This window comes from Rattus norvegicus, chromosome 11, assembly GCF_021556685.1.
Source record: "Rattus norvegicus strain SHRSP/BbbUtx chromosome 11, alternate assembly SHRSP_T2T, whole genome shotgun sequence".
Classification (NCBI taxonomy): Eukaryota; Metazoa; Chordata; class Mammalia; order Rodentia; family Muridae; genus Rattus; species Rattus norvegicus.
In genome coordinates, this window is record NC_141544.1 from 2,157,448 (window position 1) to 2,166,153 (window position 8,706).

The 8,706-nt window shown below is 44.7% G+C and overlaps 1 pseudogene; it reads left to right on the plus strand.

Moving 5' to 3' along the window:
• Positions 1–764, plus strand: LOC148002407 (Y-linked testis-specific protein 1-like; annotated as a pseudogene).
• The last annotated feature ends 7,942 nt before the right edge of the window (positions 765–8,706 follow it).

The following is an 8,706-nucleotide window of genomic DNA, read 5'->3' on the forward strand; positions in this document are numbered from 1 at the left end:
ATGAAGAAGAGGGTGTCTCTGAGGAGGATGAGCACACCATCCTTCCAGAAGCGGAGGAGGAGGAGGCCTTCTCCCCAGGCCCTGGGGAATATTGTGGGCTGCAGAATTTCTCACGGATGGAAGGAAGGTGATGAGCTCGTCACCCAGTGGAAGGCCATCATTCTAGATTAACTGCCAACAAGTCCCTCTCTCTATCTGGTCAAGTATGATGGAATTGACTGTGTCTACGGACTGGAACTTCACAGCGATGAGAGGATTTTAAAGCTTAAGGTCTTGCTTCACAAAGTAGTGTTTCTTCAAGTGAAAAATACCCATCTCGCAAGTGCCTTGGTTGCCCAAGCTGTGTAGCATAAATTTGAGGGCAAACATGGCTCTAAGGACAACTGGAGGGGGGTGGTCCTAGCCCAGGTGCCGATCATGAAGGACTGGGTTTACATCACCTACGAGAAAGATCCAGTCCTATACATCTACCAGCTCCTGGATGATTACACAGAAGGTATCCTCCATATCATTCCAGAGACTCCTCCAGCAGAGGTGAAGTCAGACATTGACAGCGACATCTTAACCGGTCAATGTGTGCAGTTCACCAGAAGTGACGGGTCCAAACAGATCGACAAAGTCATTTACCAAGTTCTAGCCAAGCCTTCTGTGTAGTTCACCAAGTTTGATGGCGACATCCACATCTACGTCTATAATCTGGTGGAAAAGATCCGTTAAGGTGAAATGCACAAAGTGAGGGGGACATAGATGGGTAATTTATAGGATCGGGGGAAAATGTATGTTTTTCTGTGTTTCAGATACCCACGGGCCTTTGACAACCCCAGTATCTTTTCCAGTTGAATTTGTTTTGCTCTAAAAATTAAAATGTGTGATGTGACGTGTTGTGTGTGAACACTTTGGTGGAGGAGACGGACTGTGGTGGATGGAACATGGAGAGGAAGCCGGAAAGGTCAAGGCTGTGAACAGTAAGTCTAATGTCACGTAGACTAAAACAAACAGGACTGAGCTGGTCTGGTCTTTAGGGAGAGAAAAGAACTGGAGATGAGGCTTAGAGGAGCAGGGATGGCACGGGGGGAAAAAGATGGATGTTTAGGAAGCAGTGAAGGGGGGCCAGAAATAGATAGACCCTCTGAGGGGAAGTTTGAGGGAGAAACAGACAGTTGGGGAAAGAGGGGAAGGTAACAGGGAGGTGGAACTCAAGGGGAAACCCAATAAACTGATCCAAGCAGATTGAGAATCAGAGAAGGTCGGGGAGTGTTTGACTAACGAAACCTAATGAAACCTGTTTCTCATCTCTAGATGTATTATTTTTAATTATGAGGGTGGGGGAAGGGCATGAATAAAGGAGACCACAGAGACAAGAATAGTCAGGTCCCCTGGAGCTGGAATTAAAGGTGGTTGGGAGCCTTTGGACATGAGCTCAAAGAACAAATCTAAGTCCTCTTTCAAAGCAGACGAGATCTTGATCCATTGGTCATCTCTCCAGGCCCCTAAAGTCATCTTTTTAAATAAATCCCACCTTCACATGCAGAGAAGAGACCAGGATGAGGGTAAGAAAGATTAAATTGATGGGGATGTGGAAGAAAGACTAAAGAACACATGAGGGAGTAGAGGACACTGAGGGACGAAGGCATTCCAAGATGGAGTTCTCAAAAAGTGAAGCAGGAGACCAGGAAGAACAGAAAGGGTCTAGAATGAGTTTAACTTGGGCCGCATCCTTATTGGTCTCTTTGGTTCCTTAAAGAACAGCCAAGACATCACTACAGAAGGTGGATGTGAGGTGAAGGCTTCCACGGAGGACATTTTGACGAGGATAACTCAAGAGAAGTGAATGCCAAACTAAGTTTATATCTATCGATTCCTAAAAGTATCAAAGCCCAATATTTTGTACGATCAGTAAAAAGTAATTTAAAAGGGAAGATGAGGATGCCGTGAGCTTCTGTCAGGTGTTACGTGGATCCTGTGTTTAGCTTCCCTGAGCACGTTAGACTCTGTTGCATCCTGTAATATTTTTTGAGGTCTCTTCTCAATGACCCTAGATGACCACAAAGAGCTCCTGCACTGGCTTGTCTTGCCTGGATCTCCTTCAACTGGATGGCTTTCTACACACCTGCGGGCCCTGTTACCATATCCAGCCCCCGGAAGTTCCCGTGTTTTACTCACATGTAAGCTTATCCTCAGAAAACTCTTGATGGTGCCTCCAATGCAGAGGTGCTGAGCTCTTTCCTATGCCATTTGCCATGTCGTTAAAATGGTTTGCGGGGGTTGGGGATTTAGCTCAGTGGTATAGCGCTTGCCTAGGAAGCGCAAGGCCCTGGATTTGGTCCCCAGCTCCCAAAAAAAGATTCAAAAAATAAAATAAAATAAAATAAAATGCTTTGCGGTTCCTGACCATGTAGCTCTCTCCTCCTGAGAAGCCCCTGTGCACCCCATGTGGTCTCTCTGAGCCACATCTACACTCCAAGAGTTTCTTTGGACACAACCTTATCTTGGACTCATTCATTGCTGTTTCTTCACTAGAATAAGTTTCTCATTGCAGGACTTGAAAATACTTTCTATCGTTGATTAATTCTGCTATTTGGGATTTTTTATACTGGCTGGTTGTCTGATGGTTTCATTGCTGCGAAAAGACACCATGACCAAAGCAACTTATAAGGGACAACATTTTTTGGGGGGGATTCTTTTTTTTCGGAGCTGGGGAATGAACCCAGGGCCTTGTGCTTCCTAGGCAATCGCTCTACCACTGAGCTAAATCCCCAACCCGAAGGGACAACATTTAATTAGGGCAGGCTTTCAGGTTCAGAAGTTCAGTCTATTTTCATCAAGGCAGGAATCATGGAAGCGTCTAGGCAGACATGGTGTTGGAGAAGAAGCATATCACCCCCACAGTGATATGCTTCCTCCAACAAGGCCACACCTACTCCAACATTGCCACACCTCCTACTTGTGCCACACTTCCCATGGGACAATCACATTCTAACCACCGACCTGATTTTATGCCAACGTGACGCAAGCTAGAGTCATCAGAGAAGAGGGCACCTCAGTTGAGAACATGCGTCCATAAGATCCAGCTGTAGGGCATTTTCTTAGTGATTGGTGGGGAGGGCCCGGCCCACTGTGAGCGGCACCATTCCTAGGCTGGTGGTCCTGGGTTCTATAAGAAAGCAAGCTAAGCAAGACATGAGGAGCAAGACGGTAAGCAGTGCCACTCCATAGCCTCTGCCTCAGTTCCTGCCTCCAGGATCCTGTCCTGTTTGAGTTCCTGTTCCAACTTCCTTTGCTGATGAGCAGCAATGTAGAAGTGTAAGCTGAATAAACCTTTTCCTCCCTAACTTGCTCTTTGGTCACCGTGTTTCCTTACAACAATAGGAAACCTAAGTAAGACAATTTCTCATAGAAACAGTTTGTCTAGTAGAGCCACAGATGCTTACCTCATAACCACAAATAGAGACGTATAGACACTTTGTTTTAATTTAAAGGTAAGACTTGCTCATGTGCTGACCTGTGACGTTCTAGTTTGCTTCTTTCTCTCTGTGATGAATGCCATGATCAAAACTAACTTGGGGAAGAAAGGGTTATTACCTTACAGGTTACAGACCATCACTGAGGGAAACCAGAACAGGAGCTTGAAGTGGTAACAAGGAGCTCTGCTTGTTGGTCTGCTCCCTGTTTCAGTTATTGTTCTGTTGCTGTGAAGAGACACCATGGTCAAGGCAACTACTATAATGAAAGCATGTAATTGGAGGCTCCCTTACAGTTTCAGACGTCTGGTCCATCATCATGGCAGGGAGCATAACACGGGAGCAATAGAGAGCTACTGCTCTGTAAGTAGAAAGAGAGAGAGACAGAGAGAGAGAGAGACAGAGAGACAGAGATAGAGAGAGAGAGACAGAGAGATAGACAGAGACAGAGACAGAGACACAGAGAGAGACAGAGAAAGAGACAGAGAGAGAGACAGAGAGAGAGAGATAAAGAGAGACTTTGGGAAAGCTTGGGGCTCTTGAAAACTCAAACCCCACCCTTGTCGACACACCCACTTCCTCCAATGAGGCCACACCTCTTAATCCTTCTAATCCTTGAAAATACTGTCACTCCCTGTTAACTAAATATTCAAATATATGACTGTGGGAGCCTTTCTTATTCAAACCGCCACACTCCCCATGGCTTGCTCCATTACTATTTTTACAGCCTAAAAGGCTATTCTTTTTACACATGACTACTGATGAACTTGCCCGCAATGGTGGGCCCTCCCACAAACAGTCATTAATCCCGAAAATGTTCCATAAACTAACCCAAAGACTAATCTAATGGAGGCAGTTCTTGACTTGTTCTCTCTTCTCAGTTGACTCCAGATTGTCAAATTGGGAAAAAAAAAAAGAGAGAGAGCGAGAGACCCAGCACCGTAATGTTTCTCTTACTCCATGTTATATACTCACCACCAGACACTCTCTTCTCTCAGTGTACAGACCCACTTCCCTGTATGGCAGAACTGAAGAGTAACTACTGTCACCAACATGAATACGCGAGGATATGTGACAAGAAATGAATACATTCTACAGCTCCCGACGCCAAGCGAAAGCATTTTAGTGTGGGCTACACTTACTGGGAGACTGTCAGTCACTGGCCATCTAATGGGTCACAGTATACCACAGAAGCAAAAAGTCACAACCTACATATCATCTCCTCTCAGCAGGAGACATGGCCCTTTCTCAAAACCCATGAATCTATCTGTAGGCTTAGATTTTTTCAAAACCTACTTTATTTAGGGTTCTTAAACCTTCTAGCCCACCAACCAGAGGTAGCAGAGAGAGAAAGTTGATAGGAAAAGGGAGAGAGTTGTGGACCTATTTAGAAGTAATTCTTTGGGGTAACTCCAATATTCATTGTGCAGTACGGTCCAATAGCAAACGCAAAACACGTATCAGTAGCAGTGCCTTGACCTGGCAGAGACCACAAGGCTCTAACAAACCAACAAGAAGCAGCAGAAGAATCCAGAAGCAGCATGGATAGCACAGGTTCTTTTGTGCATTTCTCCTTGTGAAACGAAGACCAGCAAAGACCATCAAAGCCTTGCAAGGTGTAGCAATGTAAAGATGTCCTCTCCCTCTCTGTGGGATTACATTTATGCTCTCCATAAACATCCTATCACCCTTCAAGCATGTGCTCCAGGGAAATATCACATGCCTTCTCATGTGTCTCCTTCAGCAAAACATGCTCTCCTGTCATAGCTTCCAGAAAAACATCCTATGACACAAGTGAGATTCCATAGATACCAAAATTTTTCCACTTCATCTAGCCTTGTCTCACACTTGGCCATGACATCACAAAACATATAATGGCCATCTTGCAAGACTCCTAGGTCGCAGCTCCACCAGCCACTGGAGCTTCTGAATGCACTCCGTGAGACTCAGACCCTTTTGTGAGAACAACCTTCAGTTATCCCCGTAAACATTGTGCTCTCTCCATCTTTGCTTTCAGCCAATAGCTGTCCAACTTCCAGCCAACTAAGCTGTTACCAGAAAAACCCTCATTAATAAAGCCAATGAATTTGACTTGATTTATTTTCCCTGACAGAACGGAGTGTTCTCCCTGCATGGTTACCCTGGTGTCTGAGTCATCTGTAATAAAACCCACTACTATTAAGATCAAAGTCACAGGAACTATGACAAATAGCAAATCACACGACAAGCATCACAGTTGGCCAAGCCTTTTCTGCAGCCTTATTGAAGTATAATTTACATACTTAAAAAATCCATTTATTTTAAGTGTGTAATTTAATGATTTTACAGCAAAATTTATAGATTCCTTCCCTTTTTAATACTCATTTCCCACTAGTTCATACGATATCGAAGTCTATTAAAAACACAGAAGTGAAGTCAGGAGAAGGACCAGAGCGGGAAGCAGGAGGTTCTTGATATGCTAAGACGACAGATACATTGGCAGATTCGTCTAGATAAAACCACTTGGGAAACATTGTGTCTTCTCTTAGCATGCAGCCTCCAGACAAAGAGTTTAAAGGATTAAGCCATGGGTCTTCCTACATCAATTCCGGTCCTGACATGGTATGGTCAGCATCACTTTTGGCCACTTTCATGTTAATCCCATTCATCACTCTTACACGTTGCCTAGCAACTCACATAGTAAACTAACTTATTTTGGTTCATGGTTTCATAGGGTTCGGTCCATGGTCACATGACCATGAAAGGGGCATGATAGAGCTCAACTGCTAACCTCACTGTCATCCAAGGAGCACCAACACAGGAAGAGACTAAGGACAAAAAAACACCCTCCAAGACACATCCCAAATGAACAAGTCCCTTAATTTCCTATCTCCTAGTTTCCCGCCACCTTCATACACATCCATCAACAGAAGAACTCATTGATTACAGCCCACAGGGTACAATCGCATTTCATAGTCCCACCTTTCAACATTGTACTGGGACAATGTGTATCTTAAACCCATAAGGTAGGGCCAGAGGTTGTGTCAGAGGTCTAAACGTCACTTCACACTAGAAACAGCTGGGTAGGTTTCTCAACATCTCCTATTTCTTTCTGGGACTGAGCCACACCATGTCTGCATTGCAGCATTTTGTCTGGGGTGAGATACCATCAGCAGTCAATTGTAAAGATGCCCCCCACCATGTGTGTGCTTGAATGTAAAATGGGACATCTATAATATAGACACACACGCATATACACAGACTCACAGAGAGAGGCAAAAAGGGAAGGAGTTAAGTCTTAGGAACCCTCAAGGAAGGGGGAGTGGAAATAGAAGATACAGATGTCAGCGAGAACCAGAACAAAGCAGTGTCTTCTATACACGACAGGACCACGATCCCTCAGCCCTAGCTGATAGGAAAGGGAGAGTCAGTTTTCTACAAAGATATAGCTGGTGATAAGCTGGCCAGTCTCCAGGGGCTTGCCCAAGGCCCATGAATTTATGGGCAGCATAAATGACTTGAGTGGGTTATTACAGAGGGGAGAAAGAGAGCTTGAAGTTGGGAGAAGGGATTAGGTGGGGATGGATCTGGGAGGAGTTAGGAAGAGACGTGAGAAGTAAATTCTATCAATATATAATGTACAAAGTTCTCAAGGAACTAATAAAAGTGGTTTTTAAAATACCATATCTGTACTGAACACATACAAACCATTTTTCTTGTCATCTCCTAAATAACAGCTCCTCATGATTTCATTTCATTAAGGACAAAAGTAATTCAGAGATTATTTAAAATGTAGGAGGGTCTGGGGAGACGGGATAGGGGTAATGCCAAGTGTGTGGTCACACATGCAAACACCAGTGCTTGGTATGGGAACAGGAGGATGACAGGGGCTTCCTGACAGTGAGCCTCACCTCAGGTTCAGCAGGGGACCCTGTCACAAGGGAATACAGTAGGTAGTGAAGGAGCAGAACACGCTCTACCCTCCCCCAGCCTCTGAACTTACATGTCTCTATGAACACACGCACACACACACACACACACACACACACACAAATATGACTAGAGTATAAGAGAGGGTTGCATAGGTTATATGCAAATGCAGTGCTGTTTTTTCCAAGGAACCTGAGGACTTTTAGATCATTGGGAGTCCTGGGGCCAACTCTCAGAGGACACGATATATCTCCTTATTGTGCAAACGAATCCTTTGTTGAGTATGTGTCAGTGACTCCACACAGTTCTCCTCCTCTAGGTTCCTGTGTGTCACAGAGAATGATCTGGAAATACTGAAAAAAAATATAAAGTAAAGGCTTTGTTGGTGTTTCTAGGCTTGCGTTAAAATCATATTTATCACGTTTTATTAAATGGAAGGGAAATCTTCAGCTCCCAGCAACAATAGACTCAATCATGTTGGCTTCTGTTTTATCCCATTATGAATAGCAATTAATTGCACATCAATAGCTCCCCATGCTTTGAACTAAATCAGGATGAAGGGATATGTTTCCGTAACCCCTATGTGGATAATCAAGTAGAAAGGGGTGAGGTATGATGCCTTTGGCTTATGGGAGAGTTATGGCTTGATTGGATACTTGTTATGCAAATAACCCTAACCTCTGAGAATTGAAATGTCAAGATAAAATATACTGCCAAATGGGAAGGACACTCATTACTTGATTTCTTTTAAAAGAAGAAAAAAAAACATACTTTAGGATTTTGAATAAGTGTGACCCTCAGAGGTTCAAATACTTGAATGTGTTTGTTTTCCAGTTGGTGGAATGTTTATAAAGGAATGGGAGTTGTGTTTTTGTTAAAAGAGATGTGTCAATGGGAGGTGGGGGCCTTGAGATTTCAAAATCCCACCAGGCTTCTCTCTCTCCCTCCCTCCCTCTCTCTCTCCCTCTCTCCCTCTCCTTCTCCCTCTCCCTCTCCCTCTCCCTCTCCCTCCCTCTCCTTCTCTCTCTCTCTCTGTCTCTCCCTCTCCCTCTCCCTGTCCCTCTCTCTCCCTCCTTTCCTCTCCCTCTCCCTCTCCCTCTCCCTCTCTCTCTGCTTCTCCCTCTCCCTCTCTCTCTCTTTCCCTCCCTTCCTCTCCCTCTCCCTCTCCCTCTCTCTCTCTCTCTCATCTGGGGAGCAGGATGTGAGCTCTCAGGAACTACTCAGCCAGGCCTGCCTGCCTGCCAGCCTGCTGTCATGGTGTATACCACGATGGTCCACGGAATCACCCTCTGAAACTGTAAGACGGCAATTAAATGTTTCCTTTCATGAATTGGTT